This window comes from Anarrhichthys ocellatus, unplaced genomic scaffold (assembly GCF_004355925.1).
Source record: "Anarrhichthys ocellatus isolate YVR2014 unplaced genomic scaffold, GSC_Weel_1.0 scaffold3115, whole genome shotgun sequence".
Classification (NCBI taxonomy): domain Eukaryota; kingdom Metazoa; phylum Chordata; class Actinopteri; order Perciformes; family Anarhichadidae; genus Anarrhichthys; species Anarrhichthys ocellatus.
Genome location: NW_022283089.1, coordinates 1 through 3,025, shown reverse-complemented (window position 1 = coordinate 3,025; position 3,025 = coordinate 1). Strand labels below are relative to the sequence as shown.

The 3,025-nt window shown below is 41.1% G+C and overlaps 1 long non-coding RNA gene across 1 annotated transcript; it reads right to left on the bottom strand.

The window, feature by feature from the left end:
* Positions 1 to 1,603: 1,603 nt before the first annotated feature.
* On the bottom strand, positions 1,604 to 2,967 carry LOC116378760 (uncharacterized). Its single transcript, XR_004212331.1, has 2 exons — positions 2,858 to 2,967; positions 1,604 to 2,128 (listed from the first exon to the last, which is right to left on the bottom strand). It is a non-coding gene; the product is annotated as an uncharacterized LOC116378760 (long non-coding RNA).
* Between the last annotated feature and the right edge of the window lie 58 nt (positions 2,968 to 3,025).

The following is a 3,025-nucleotide window of genomic DNA, read 5'->3' as shown; positions in this document are numbered from 1 at the left end:
TACATTAATAACGAATGCATTGATACACCTCATGGCATCGTTTTCGACCTCCCTCCTCAACAGAAAAAAACAACAACTCTTCTTTGTTTTTTGGCACCCGTCACAACGCAGCTCTACTTTTCTTGCCACCGAGGCAACAGGTCGAGGATGTTCATCCGTCGGTGCGTATGGGGGGAGGCTCCACTTTTACAGTGACAGCTGGAGAGCAACTGGTTGTCTCTCAACACCAGCATCCTCCCTGCCTGAGCTCCGCTTGGATGCACTGGCAGCAAATGTGTAACCAGCCGCTGGGGACTACTGTTCTGTTGCGACGACTTTTCATTTCAGGAATCGCAAAAAAAAGCAACAATTTCAAAAACAATACACGCAAAAAAAAATCTATAAAATTGTACAATAAGCGTTCTCTGTTGACATAATAGCTACTGTAATCCTGAATGATAAACTGTCACACATTCGCGTGATGCCCATACTTCTGTGGAGACGTGCGCGCATCTGAACAACGATCACGTACATCGATTATTTCCGCACGGAGAGCTAAGACGATAATTAATAATAGCAGTTTAAGGAGGCACGCATGACACGCCTTGCTAAAGAAGGCTATACACGAGGATACATCCAATGTATTTAGTGCATATTGTCAACTAAACGCTGTTGCTCTGACAGATAAAGAAATGAAACACACAGTTAAATCAGAAGATATTCTATTTATTCTAAAACACCTCTTCTCATGCATGAAACGTAACCAGTGATACATTTGAAAACAATACAAGCATTATGTACAAAACTAGAAGTTCTTCTGAAAGAGGGCTATTAAAATATAAAATGAACATTTCAGTCATCTCTCATTTTAACTAATGAACAAACACTTGTGTTTAAGGGCGTTAACACTTGTTATTCACCAAACACATCATTTATTTACCACAGTGTTGTGTTAGATATTAGATGGCCTGACACTCACTACATGTCACAGGTTTAATCTCGTGGAGCCTTTGGTCATAACTGACACCGTAATGAAATTAAAATGTGGTGCTTGTGAGGACTGTTGACTCAAAGCCACAGACAACAGGTGTTATTCAAATCAACTTCCAATGATAAATATTAATCACCCACAACGGAGCCTTGATAAAGCAGCACCTCTGTAAGCTCCAAACAAAACCTTCACTCAGAGGGTGAAAGTGGCTTATTGCCCATTCAACGGATGAGAAAGGGCAGAATAACAATGGATAAGAATGAGTTGATAGTATTTAAATGCACGCCGAGTTAAGGTTGTGAATAATTTGGATATGGATGTTGTGTGCCCTCCTACATTTGAGCTCATATCTCACCGTTATCGTATGCGATTTCTACTTCGAGACAGCTGAACTGCTTTTAACTCTATTCGGAAAAAAATTCATAGCATATCATTCAGTTTTACAGTCTCTTTGCTCTGGTTTTGCCCTCTGGTGGTCATCATGACACAAAGCACACAAGCGGTCGTGATGGACTTATTTATCCGTTCAGTTATCTGACAACCACATGTCCGTGAGGACGTCGGTTAAAACACCTGAATACAAATACGTTTAATCATCCTGTGCCTTTGGAAAAATGAAATACCAGGTTGACGGAAAGGCGAAACATTTAATTTCAAGTGGGTGGGCCTATAGCTCTGTAGCCATGGTAACAACAAAAAGTGTCTGAGCATATCAGAGGAGATAGTTCACGTGTTTCAAACCTCATTCAAACCCCATTCAGTCTCACATCATCGTAATGTGTACCGAGGACAGTTTGCAGCGGCTGAGTGACGCAAAAGACAATCAGGCGTTATGCCTTCAGACCAAAAGACATTTTCCTCATCGCCAACAAAACTGGCAATTTATATACAAATATAAACAAAGAGTAAAAACAACAAACAATCACTCATAAAAAAAGTCATTTAAAAATCTTTCAGTCAGTCTTTGACAGCCCCACTGAGAGCACGACGGCTGCCTTCCAAGATCTATTCCAACGTAACGTCGACGGAGGCCAGAGCGTCCACGGCCCAGCCGGGGTACTGGTCCCGAGAGGGAAACATTCGCTTCATGAATGTCCGTATGAACTCGGGGAAGCAGCCGTCCACGATGCTCCGTCTCACAGAGCGCATCAGGGTGAGCTGCAAAGAGACATGTTTGATGATTGAAAAGGAAAATAATGCGATTATTAATCTGCAGTGGGACATCGTCTTGTCTTCTGCAACATGAGAGTGCACGGGTCTTCAGCAAGAATGTTTACATTCCACCATGGTAACATTAGAGGGTAACATGTAAATGTTAAATACTTGTGACATTTCACGGTAGAGTGGCGGCCCAACATGGAAAGCCCTATACGTCAACTTAAGAGCTGGCTTAAATGTGAAAAACTTTTAAGAAATCAAGAGATGAATATGTTGCATAATCAGACATCATGCTCTCCTAACATGAACATTATGTTTCGGGACACATCTGTCACAAGAGGAGACTCTTCATGGTTTTGATAATGCCAGAGCAGCAAAGCGAGTTTGTGCCACTTTCAGCTACAGAGACTACTGAAGCATTAAATGACCGAGGCGACGACATAATCTGAATGATGTCGCATACTTTCATAAAGTTCAACATCTCTTGTCAGAATTCTGTCAGAGCGATAAAGACTTGAAACGCATGATGTAAACTTGTGGCTCTGGTTGATAACTCTCAGTGGCAGGATTGCGGATTAACGCAGGAAATGAATGAACTCATAACGGCACACTTCATACAGTTGAGATATATCTTCTTTTTTATATTTTGATACGTGGTCAAATGTTTTTTGTTGTTTAATCATGATGTCATCTCGAGTTATGATGTGACGTTAACTGTTACGTACTGACCTGGTAGGCGATGTTGTGGATGGTGATGTAATGCATGGCTGCAGTGTCACTCTTAAACAGAGCATGGAGGTAAGCCCGACTATATCTGAAACAGAAGACAGGCTTATGATTTACATCATTACACAAAATATATATATATATATATATATATATACACACACACACACA